Genomic DNA, 12716 nt, shown 5'->3' on the forward strand with positions numbered 1-12716 from the left:
GTGTGCCAGTAGAAATCTATTCAATTCCTATTCAGATTTATCTTAAATGGAAATATGTGAAGATTTGTACTGGACGCATGAAAAAGAATTCGCAAAGCTTTTTATAACTGACTTCTACTTATTTGATTTTAAACTGAAAAGCAAACTGTTGCCATTGATTGCCACTGACTTTGATTACCATGACATGTGACCATTATAGATCAGTTAAATGGGCAGGGACTCTAGAATTTAGGGTGTTTACCTGCATACTTACCAAAGCCAGGGATAAGTTAAAAGGCAGAATTATTAACCTTGGTACCTCATTTCTCCATTCCAGCCTGCTGAGGTCAGTTGAAGTCTTTCCTTTTGCTTAGTTGGGCAGAAGGTCAACATGTAGTCCTACAAAACAAATTAAATATGGGACCCTTACTGTCATGCGCTTCTGCTTCAGTTTTGATTAGATAAGGCGAAAATTAATCATCTGGCCAATGACAGTGAGGTAAAGCCTAACCCTAACAAGGTTAAAGCAATAGCAAGAGAAAAGTTTGTAGGCTCCATTTTACCTAACTGAGCAGCCTGAAGTAGGTATCTTCTCTAAGGTAGTCATGGAGTCAGTCAATGAAGACATCATCCTAAAATGTGCAGGTGCCTAAATTAGGTAGGATGCATCATCCTTACCTTTCTGATAATTAGACACGGGGGGGCAGACTAGCTTAGAGTAAACTCTTATTATTTCAGGTCTTCTCAGATTAGTTTTACCCTGAGAGCTTGCTCATCTTCTGCTCAAGGCTTTTTAACATTATGCAGTCCTCCTTCAACTGCTCTAGTGCTCCAAATGGCACTGGGGCCATGTCTCTGTGCGATGCTTTCCTATAATATTTATGGCACCGTCAACAAAATATTGATAACCAGGTGCTTCAATGAACTATTTTGTTGATTGTTGTATATTCCTGTAGAATTTCTAAGAGAAACTGTAAAAGGCTGAAAAAGCACAGTAATTGTTTTTTCTTTTTCCAGATAAGAGTCCAGAAACTGGCTCTTCCCAGCGCTCCTGATGTTGATATCATCTTGAAATACCTCCAGATTAAATTACTGTAGCCTCTTTTAAATAATCATATATGAGATATGCACTCAAAATACATTTCATAACAGAAATAGTAAGTTACTAAAAAGCCATCCCCATGTGAATTTGGAAAACAATTTCTGAGATAAAACCTGAAAACCTTAAAAATCAAACACAGTTTGATGATCCTCTGTATCTGAAAGCTGCTCATGCACGAGATAAGTTATGAAGCGTGGTTAACTGAGATAGACCAGTCCCATGTATTCTTCTGTTTCTGCTTGGGAGGCCAGGGGCATTGGTTTTGAAGCCAATTCACACGTGGTCTCCGCATAAGTACAGAATCAACCCCATCAAAAGTATCCTGTTGGACAAGGATCCTCAGAGGTGATCGATAGCTTCACTAGAAGCCTTCCTCCATCTGAGAAGACACTTTATGTGGACACCCGGTGTCTAACAAAGCATAATTTTAGAAATGTGTATGGTCTCTCTTTTCTATGTGACCTCCTATCTCCACAGCAGTTGAAGGCATGAAATTATCTTTAATTCTTTTCAACATCGAAGTCGGTTGAAATTGGCTACTTGGATACACTGCTAATAGGGGGACATTTACACACACACACACACAGAAATCGTGGTCATACAAAAATGATACGGCTGTGTAAACCCAGAGAGGTCCTTTCGGCTGCTCAATATCAAAGGGATGTTCAGTACGAAAAGGATTTCTTAGAGGTTCTACTCTCTACACTCCCATATCATACCTTTATACTGGGATTTCTCTGTTGGGTATACAGTCCTGCTTTGATTTCTTGTGCATTTACTGCAGGTGACGTTTGGCATATAAAATATCCATCCACCCAAATGTTGGCTGGGCAGCCTGCTGTTTGTGTCACAGGAGAATCTAACTAGGCACTATATGTTCTGGTTTTAGGGTCAGGCCTGTTATGATTTTTCCTAATTGATCTTGCACAGGCAGGTGAAAAGTCACTGGATCATTTAAATGGATTGCCATTTTGAATTTGAAACAGGGAGTAAGTGCACTGAGAGTGTCATAAATCTAAAAATAAACTCCTATATGAGAAAATAACGACAGAAAATCACCTTCCTTTTGATAGCCAGAGGACCACCATCCCGTTGCTGGGAGAGCAGAGGTAAGCCTGATTCTGGAAGCATTGTCCCAGGAAAAAGGAGAGATTCTCTAGGTGACCCTGCTCTGGCAGAGGGGTTGGACTAGATGATCTCCAGAGGTCCTTTCCAACCCTACGATTCTGTGATTCTGTGATTCTCCAGTTAGCTCTTGGGATGGGCATCAGATTTGCTGTCTGATGGTGGATACAGGCTGAGTATTTGCAGACGGTCTCTCTTCCATACGGTTTAGAATATCTCTGCAGAATACAGTGCTTTGCAAGTGGTCTCTGCCTGAAGTGAGTTTGTAGTCTGGTCTGATTTTTCCCACGTACCGGAGTATAGGGATCCAGGGAAAGAAAAATGGCACAGCGATGTGGTCTTGAGGCCGAGCAGCGTAAGCCACCCTCTGGGCAGCCACAGGTGTTCAAGGTCCCCTTGCACAGCAGCATTGCTAAGGAAGTGAACAGCCACTGTCCCTTACCAAGGCACGTTTGGAGGTGACAGCTGTTGTCCCAAATCACAATAGCCCATGTCTGGCAGGACTAGTGAATCAAACACTACTTCTTTGCATTTCACACGCTTTTTGGATTGTTTTGACCCTCTCTCAGGGAGGATATTCAAAGGGGTGTGCGTAGGAATCTGCAGTTTACTGCAAACTCTCCCTTTGCTCTAAGAAATGTTTCTCATCGGTAATCAATTGGTTTGTCTCTTCCCAGCTACACTTAGTGCTATAACCATCTATAGCTCTGTAGTTCTTCCTGCCTTGTCACAAAACTATGTTTTTTCTGCATTTTTCTAAGTCCTGAGTTGGGTACCAGCTGCATAAACGGGCATTTGTCATACCCATCAGGCCAAGAAAGAGAGAGAATCAAAACAAGAAGGATTAAGGCAAATGTTATTTCATGAAAATAACACAGTAAAAACCAAAGAATATCTCATTACTGTCAATACACTTTTAAAAAGCAACATAATAACCATTTGTGGTTGAAAATTTCCATCAGAGGTTTTAAGCCTCTGGTCTTGCAATTATGGCTTGCAATTATGTCCTCTTTCTCACAGAAATAGATACCGAAAAACTATTGAGCGGTTTGTAAGCACTCAAGTGCTTAGATTAAAGAAATACATCCGTGGAGATAAAATGATTTAAATTTTTAGAACTCCCCATTAATTTTCCATTCCAAGCATCCCTAGTACCTGTGTCTCCACCAAACTTCCCCCTAAATCCAAACTGGGCTGTGGTTTTCTCCTGCCAGCGGTGACCAGAGTCAAAGCAGTGCCTTTCCCTCTCCCCCTCCGAGTGCAATAGCACTGTGAAATAACTCGCCTCCACGAAACCTCAAAAGAGCCATAATGCAGCCAAAAGCATTTGTCATGAAATAACTTGCCTCCACAAAACCTCAAAAGAGCCATAATGCAACAAAAAGCACGGCCAATTCTGGGACCCCGCGCAGGGACGTGAGGCTGTTCCTGGGAACAAGCCCAGTGTCGGAGACTACGTCTTTTATACAGGTGATGATTTTTTGCTGAATCACTCCAGTGTTGGATCAAAATTGTCCAGTCACATGTAAGAGGGACTAAAATATCTTTTTTCCTGAGGTAGAAAGGTCTAAGGCGAGAAACTTGCTGCAAAGGCCCCGTGAACGCCCCGCAGCCGAGGTGCCAGGCGGCATGCCTTCTCCAAGCTCACCACGGTTTCACTGCGGGAAGCCAATCCCGCTTTTTTTTCCTGTTACTCCCGTTTCCCTTGAAGTCAAACCCCAGGGAGGGGACGACATTGGGCTATACCTCTGTTCTCCTCAATGTGAGACGGAAACATTTCTTGCTACTGATAGTATTTTTTGCCTAATAAAATGACCCATTTTTACCCACCATTATGAAAAAGCAGAGGTTGAATAGTGAATGAGAGTAACTACAATTTGCCTGAGGTTGGTTTGTCACAGATTTCAATCATCCTTCTAAGTGTTTCCCAGCCTGTTAAATGAGCTGAGACACCACTTCATGTCACTGTTAGCATTTTAAATTATAAATAATGGTGACAACAAATAGCATCTCGTGTTTTTACAGAGAATATCATCTGGAAGAATAAAAATAACTATTTCTGCCTGGACGCATGGATGGCTTACACACATGCACATATTTACTTGCTTATTTTTAAAACCAAATTGAGTTCTAGGAAGCTATTTCTAGCACTTGATTCTAACCATGTGTTTGTACAGTGTCATCAAAATGTAAATAGGGTGTTTAAAGAAAACCCAACAAACAGCAAGTACATTTTTTATAACAGGTTCTTTAAGCAGCTAACGTAGAGGGGAAGTTACCCAAATCGGATCTGGGACACAGAGGATCACCTTTTTAAGGTAATTCCCAATTATGTTTGTGCAAACAGCGTTTGTGCACACAGGCCTGCAATAGGCAGTTTTAACCAACAAGTTAAAATCTCTGCTTTCTCTTATTCTTTCCCTACTCGGGAACGGCTTCTCTGACCCCGTCCATCAACAACCTCTGCAACACTGAGTCATCCTATGTACATATACAGGCATTAGATTTTGGGAGGGGAAAACACAAGCAAAAGGAAGCCACTACCTAACAGGAAGACCATTTTTACTTGGTTTATTTCACAGCGTGGACTCTCACACTACAGTCTGAATTTTTGAAAAATGCCCCTGCTCTGTCATGCAGTCTCTTCCAGACCCGTATGAACTTCCACCTTTAAAACACCAGCCCAGGAGGGAGCTGCGAAAGGCATGAGCGGGTTGTTGCTCCTCAGCTGCCCTTTGCATTGCTCTAAGTCTCTCCCCAAACATACCTCTTTCTCCATACTTCTAGCGAGGGACATGTTCTTTTACACACATAGGTGTGTTGTCACATCTGCCTGCTACACAGACAAGTAGATGCTCCGGCTGAATTGATTTAAACAGCCAATTGGCACCAACAGGCACTGAAACACCCAGCACTTGGCTGGCAGCTCTCATGCAGGCAGTACACACGCTACTAATCTCAACAGGTTTTTCTCATCGCCAACCTCAGCTGCACAAATTTTTAGGCGTTCCTTCTAAATTGTCTTACTACGTGGCATGGCTATGCTGGTGGAGAACAACTACATCCTTGATCATTTTAGGGGTAATAAATTTCATACATAATTGGCACCATATTGGTTTATGTGCCGCCAACTGAATTTTAGTGGCAGTCGTCTCGATAGTTGGCTGGAAAGTCATCCATAGCAAACAGGCTTCTTCGGGCTACGTCTCTGAGGGCTCTGATTTTTGTAAAGGACGAATCATTCTCTTGTTGCTAATGGTTCCACCTCTAGGCATTTCTGAACTAAATTTACTGAGTTTAGGATAAAATGTTTGAGCAGGGAATGGGAAGCTGACAACATGCCCCAACTTGAATCCTGGGTAGCACGGCAGCTTTCATGTAATCCTTGGAGAGAAACAGCAGGGGAAATTTCACATACCGGGATGGCTCACCTGAGTTTAACACAGGAATTAGTCAATCTGGAGATGGGAGCAAGCCCCATTTGGACAGAATCGCTTTGGGCTTTGTTCCTGCTCCCTGTGGGAGGATCCTCGGCTGCAAATTGTATAAAGTTAACAGCCATCTGGAGGTGGGAAATTTGAGGAAAAGATAGAAAGCACTACACCACAGCACTTTTTTGTTTTCCTTTGGTGAAGACTCATTCTTCCACTTTCCAGCTTCATCTGGAGGTAGAAGTGTCTGGTCACACAGCCTTCAAGACCTACTGCCTGAAGTACAGACGTGTATGTGAAAACATCTGGTTTGGGGAATCTTTTTACATATCAGCTGTTAGCTTATCTTTCAAATTATAAGTGTTCCCATGTTTTCATTGCAGATGTGGCAGTGGCAGGAGCACCATATTTCCCAAGAACTGTGCCTTTTACTTATTTAATTTTTTCCAAGGATACATACCTGTTAAAATGAGCTAGAGCACGGTGTTGTCTGTTTGTTTGCTACGTGCATATATATCTTTAGTTCATTGCACTTTTTAGCCCCTGTGAATGAGAACATGTCATTGACTTCAAAGCCTTCTTTTGAAAAGAATCTGCTTTGTGCATAAAACCCTTAGGTGAACCTTCTCACGTGCTCACAGTCAGTGCCTTCAAAGTGGTAAATATTAAAGTTGATCCATCACCTTGCTCTGAGCACTGCAGATTTAGCAATTACAAAGGGTAGCATGCATTATAACAGCAAAAATAAAATTGTCCTTTGAAGGACAATGAAGTCATGCCTCATTTTGCACTACACAAGACATTGTTCTAACACAGGCCATTTGGCACAAAATACCAGGTGTAACTAAAGGCCTGTTTCTGCAGCAAGCTAGCACCTAACACTCCCACAGTAAGTACCATTCAGACGAGAGCAGGGCTGCAACAAGGGACAACTGATGCCTTGCCTTCATACCGGTCCTATGTGCTCAGGTGAATTTCCCTCTCTGTGTGTAACAAATTTCTGTCCTTGGTACATGCAACCTGTTGCGGAAGAGGCAAAGGACTTCAGGACGGCTGTGCAGTCTATGTTGCTCTTCTTGCTCGGTTTGAGCTGTTGCTTGACTGCGACATGAATACTGAATATTGCCAGCGAAGCTAAAACACCAGAGAGAACCAGGCTCTTTCATCTCACTAGCGCTTAGGAATTAAAAAGTACTCTGTACTTTCCTTCTAAGTCTGTGCCTTTATTGTAGATCGTGTCCTCCTTCTCTTCAGCATACAGAAAGCCTGTTGGTTTAAGTGAATCCCTCTCCAGTGACTTTGAAAGCCCCATTAATTCCCCCCATTCGGTGTCCTGCCCAGTTGCAGGAACATCCAGCTTACCAGTCCTTCTCCCAGCACAGCAATAGTTGACCCCCCAGACCTTTACATGTAATACAAACTAGAAAATGAACTGCTGGTATAATTATCGGAAAAGAGGAGAAAAGGGGAAAAAGGAGAAAGCATGAAGGAATAGAAGAAGCAAATTGTCCCTAAACATCCAACAAAATCAAGATACTTTCAGGTGGCATTAAAGATGCAGGTCTGAACTGTCTTGTGTGTTCCTATGTGATACTTGGTGTCTGTCCTAGCAGGGCTGGGTGGAGGCTTTGCCTGTTTGGTTTGGTGTTGGTCGTTGGTGTGTTCTGCTTTGTTTTCATGTTTTGTTGACTTAGGTTATACTTTAAAGTATAACCTCTAGATTAGATTAGATTAGTTGTCATATTCCTGACAACTCTGATGTGAGCTGCTATCATATGGCCTTTAGTGGATCTTTTGTCCACAAAAGAGGTGAAACATAGTTCTGCCATACTTTCTCCTTTTTGCAGTTTTCTCTTCTTTCGCTTGTTCCGTATAACTAGGGTGCATTTTTGATATAGATGCACCAGCATAACATTCCCACCCGACAGGATTCCCCACATGGGAAGATAAAAACACATTGATATCATCTTCCATTGCACAAAGGATCTTTAAACAGGGCTAAAAAATAATCCACCCCTGAACACTGAACATGGCCACTTGCTGTGCTTTCCCTATGATGCAGACACATCTATTCAAAGCCAAGTGCAAACCCCAGGAGAAGAGAATACTTTTGCTTCAAAGGCAACCGGCTCTCACCTCTTTGACAAAAGACGCAAAAAGCAGAGTCCTGTCTGCCCCTGGCACAGATGTCAGGGATGGGGCAGAAGAGGGGATGGGGAAGCACAGCGCCCCCTGCCCGCAGGGCTCTCCCATGTGCTTGGATATGGCAGAGAACTGAATTTGCCACCACAGCTTAACACTTTTCTTTTTATGTCTCTGCTTATGTAAATTAAAAACTTTTAAAACCCAAGTGCATAGGATTAGGCACCAAAGCAGCTAATTAGTTATAGATGGCAATTCTCAGTCCTTTTATGGCCTTTTTGGGCACTTTTTTGAGTTGCGAAATCAGTGTGATTTATTTCACACACAATTCCTCAAACGTGGAAGGCATGTGGTATGAACTTTTAAAAGCGATGTTCCTTACCATCCGGTGTCCATTGCAGAAAGAACGCTATGAGAATGAAATAGCTTGAAATTCTGCTTTGATGGCGTGCTTTGTACTTTTCTTTCCTTTGGAGAAAATGTCTATATTTTAATAAGTCCCAATGAGGAAAAAGCTTTGCTGTAGGGAGGAATCTTTCTTTAAAGATATTCTGACATGTTTTTTGCTGTCTTTCAGTCTCTTTTTTTGAGTGGGGCAGCTTCTTCCAAAAACAAATGACCCCCTTTCTGCTACAGATTGCATCTCATTTCGGAAAAGCTCTAGGAACAGCAATTGCTGTGCACCTCTCTGCTCTGTTCTGTCGTCTTGCAGTGCATAAGTCTGGTAGCAAATCCCACAATTATCACCCGAACGGGAACTCACGTGCTGCACAGAGCTGGCTTATGCCAAGAGAGCCGTGCTGGGTTTGTCCCTTGCTGCCACCGGTGATGGCCTCACCCTGTTCGGCTGCTGTTACTTGTCCCCGAGTACCAGAGCTCTGTTGCCAGAGGTGCTGCTACTCTGTGGAAGATTTCAAAGGGCCACCAGTGTGAACGGTGGGAGCAAGACAGCTATGTTAAAAGGCTCCAGCTCATTCTCATGTACATTACAACTTAGCTCTTAGACTTTCGTCCCTTGAGGATAAGGCATTGGAAACTTGTTATGTTCCTCTTCCCCTTCAAAATAAGCACAGGACAGAGTAAGTCAGTTGGAAGGCAAGTCCCCTCAACTTTTCTTCTCTCTCAAGGTGTTAGTTATATTTTGTTTATCCTCCCAACTGACTGAAGTAACTTGTTCTTCTCCTATCTTTTGGAAAATATGCCCACAGCCATCTCACACCTGGCAACTCTCACCAGATACGGGCTAACTGGTGCAAATCAACACGGAAGAGAACATTTTGTTCTCTTTTTTTACCCAGAAGAGCATGCAACAGTATGGGTAGAGAAGAGGAAAGCTAAACAACTTTCTGGAGTCAGCTCCAGCCAAGGGTTACCCATGGGAACACTAATGAGCTCGGAGAATCTGCAGAAAGGCTGGAAGCTGACTGCAAACTGGGTGGGATATACTGCTGCACAACCAAGAGCGCTCTCGCACCTCTCTTGTTGCTGTGACAACAAAACGAATTTGAAAGCACAGATTTGACCTTTTTTATTTTTTATTTCAGAAGACAGTAAATTGACTTTCACTGATCAGATTGAAGTCCCCCCCCCAAAAGAGGAGGCCACAACTAACCAGCACCAAACGGTCACACAAACCCGATTTGTGCATTCATGTTCTCCTCCTTCCCGTTACTCAATCAGTATGCTACAAATGCACCACCGAAAGTCTCTTTCCTACTGGGTGGGTATGAGTGCCCATGGCAGTAAAATAAACTTGGTTGTATGTTTGATGTATCCTGAATATATCTGCATGCAAAGCTAATATGAATCCCAGTCCAAGGCACCACTACCGTAAAAGTCACTAAAGTACTTCTTTCAAGTTTCTATACCGTCTTTCCTTAGATTTTACTACTTGCTTGTTACTTCCTCTCAATTAACAGAAAGATCTTAAATGCAGGTAAGTTTCAGCAACTCAAATGATCGTGTGCATTTGTGGTTCACACTGAAACACCGAGAAAAACAGGGCATTCCCAGCATACAAATTAAGCGAGCTGAATAGGCACACCTATTTCGGGCACAGCTTTTGCAGCGGAATGGAGGGACTGTGCTACTTACCAGAGCCAAACTCACAATCCCATCTGTATGCAGTGGTAACGGATGTGCAGTCGTGTGCATCCATCTTTATATACCCATATATAGTTTAGTAAAACTTCCCCAACAGAAAACTCTCTGCACATTCACGTCTCTTATAAACTGCCTCGATCACACAATGAAGACCTGGGTGGGGAGCGCGGGCATGAAGGGAAGAGGCAAACATTTCTGGCACCCCTTTTCAAAGCAAACCAGTAAACAAATAAGGGAAATCAGAGGCTGCTGAATGCAGCCAAAGCGAGCGTACTGAATCCAGTTCTACGCCACATGAAAAAGGCCCCCACAAACGTGTCAGCATCGCGAGCCTGAAGGGGAATGTGACTGCAAGTAAAAACAAAACTGACTCAACTATTTTCCTTGTTTAGGAAAAAAAAAAAAATCAGAAGATAAACAACTAGGGTAACTCTTGAAAAGCAAACTGATTTTATAAAACTCCCTTTTCTAGCCACCTTCAGTAAAGTGGAATTATCAGCCAAACAAAATTTACTTCACTTTTGAAATATGATTTTTAAGCTTGTAGGAACCCTCAAAATAGGAAGAGGTCAGATAATCAGTCTCCACCCAAAATCAGCAACTACGGGACCCAGTATGGCAGATACAGATCACTACCTGGAAAAAAAGCTGAATATTCTGAATATTCCACCTTCCTTGCAGCATCAGGCAGGTTGGTGCATGCTGGTTTAATTTAAGTAACTTTTATCCTTCTGGAAATCTTATTGCAAAGTGTTTAAAGAGATCTTGAAAGAGAGAGATGCATACAAACAAACTGGATAATACCTCCCCAGCACTTGGCAAAATTTCAGAGATGAGTCAGACATTATGGCTGTGTAAATTTGGGCTTTGTATAAGTGATAGTGTTAAGATTCTACCCACTCCAGATTTAAATCACGGGGGACAAAGCTCAGACGTGTGATGGCTGATGTACATCCTCCGCTGTAAAATGCATGCTTACTGATATATCAAAGGGAGACAGTTCCTCACCGAATGCTGAAAGAAGGACTGAACTCCACATCCAAATGGGAGCATCAGGAGTAGTTAACCAAAGAGACAAGGAGTTGGACCCCGATCCAACAAAACAAATATTTAGAGTGCAAGTAAACCCTGAGAAATCTTGAAAGAAGAACTGCTGGGGCTAGATGGTTGCTGGATTTCAGGTCTAACTGACCAAAACCACATAGCTTATGCTGCAGATCAATGGGCTCCTTCAAAGCCATCAACATTTTCTGTTTCCAAGACCACTTGCTGCAGGGGGCGGGTGGGTGTCAGCTCTTTTAAATGTGGATGAAGCCTCAGGTAGCCTCCCACCAGGCTAAGTTCACTTCACTTGTACAGCGTTCATCTGCATCTTTGAGCACCAGCACTGAATACCTTCCCCTGATGTGGAGGAGAAGGTCAGAAGGCAGTGGGCACAACAGAGAGAGATAATGGACAACAGAGGAGAACAGCCAAGAAAATGGGGACCAAACCAGGGTCACATCCATATGTCTGTCTGGTCCTGCCAACGTCAGCCTCCTTCAAAGAAACAGTCAGGAGCCCCAAATTTGTAGGCAAGCACAGTTCAAAACTGTTCCCTCCTGACTTCCCTTCTGGTTGTTGGTACTGCTTGATGACAAAAGAAGGGAAAACCACCACATTTAGACAAGGTAACACAGGACAACTAACTCATGCAAAACGTTGCAGCCTGGATGGTAGCCCACACACTTTAAAGATTAGCTCTGAAATGCAATTTGAGTAACTTCCTTTGATGTGCCATCTGGTGAATCATTTACTGGGAATGTCTTAATCACATCAAAGGCATCTATCAAATGCACGCGGATTTTCTCAGCGTTTAGGACTCTGCCTGTATGTTGCACTCAAGGAACAGATATATTAGTACAGAACTAAACTTTACCGCAGTGCTTTCTCCCACAGCAATAAAAAATAAAAAATCTGCAGCATATTACCGCTATGGCCTCAAGCACTAGATTTTAGAAGAGCAATGTTTCACTATTACCTCAAAAACGCTGCTGCTCTACAGTCAGCCTTGCTCATGTTTCTGAAAATTTGTAAAAATAGACACACACCTGTGGTATAAAAAAAAAAAGCTTAGAAGCATATTCACGTATTGAGGGGACCCATTGACAGCATGCTCTAACATCAGTCACATTGGTGTAGATCTAGGGCAGATTTAGATCTAGGACAGATTCAGATTAGATATAAGGAAGGCATTTTTTACAATGAGGGTGGTGAAACACTGGCCCAGGTTGCCCAGAGGGGTGGTCCATGCCCTATCCCTGGAAACATTCAAGGTCAGGTTGGACGGGGCTCTGAGCAACCTGATCCAGTTAAAGATGTCCCCGCTCACTGCAGGGCGCTGGACTACGTGACCTGTAAAACTTCCATCAGACCCAAACCATTCTATGATTCGATGACATCTGTTCCTCATACTCAAAATGGAAATCCCATTACTGCTGACTCCCCCTCCTTAAATCCCGAGGCTAAATTAGAGTAATATTTACAGAAAAGATACTTTTCTGGCTACTAACGATAGTTACCACACACAATTACGCTCCCAGAAAGCCAAGGCCAGGTTACACCTATTTGCACGTGTCTTGTCTTGCTGCTGAAACGGTTTTAATCGTCTTATTCTTCAGCACTTCCCCAACACACGCGCACACACACAGGCTAACAGGACCCCCGCAACACCCCACGAACCCCAACCACGCGGTGCCCGAGGCGGGGCGGGGGGGTGGGAAGACACGGCTCCCTGGCCGGGGAACGACCCCGGCTCCCCGTCCCCGCGTCCCCCGCTCCGTCCCCTCTGCCGC

General features: G+C 43.3%; 1 protein-coding gene across 1 annotated transcript in view; it reads right to left on the minus strand.

Annotated features, from left to right (window-relative positions):
• The window catches only part of RTKN2 (rhotekin 2), a 47961-nt gene that overhangs the window by 34352 nt on the left and 893 nt on the right, over positions 1–12716 (minus strand). Inside the window, exon 2 of the mRNA XM_063337554.1 lies at positions 254–378. The gene's annotated coding sequence lies outside the window, so the exon portion shown is untranslated. The remainder of the gene's footprint in view (positions 1–253; positions 379–12716) is intronic.

Source organism: Chroicocephalus ridibundus, chromosome 6 (genome assembly GCF_963924245.1).
Source record: "Chroicocephalus ridibundus chromosome 6, bChrRid1.1, whole genome shotgun sequence".
Classification (NCBI taxonomy): Eukaryota; Metazoa; Chordata; class Aves; order Charadriiformes; family Laridae; genus Chroicocephalus; species Chroicocephalus ridibundus.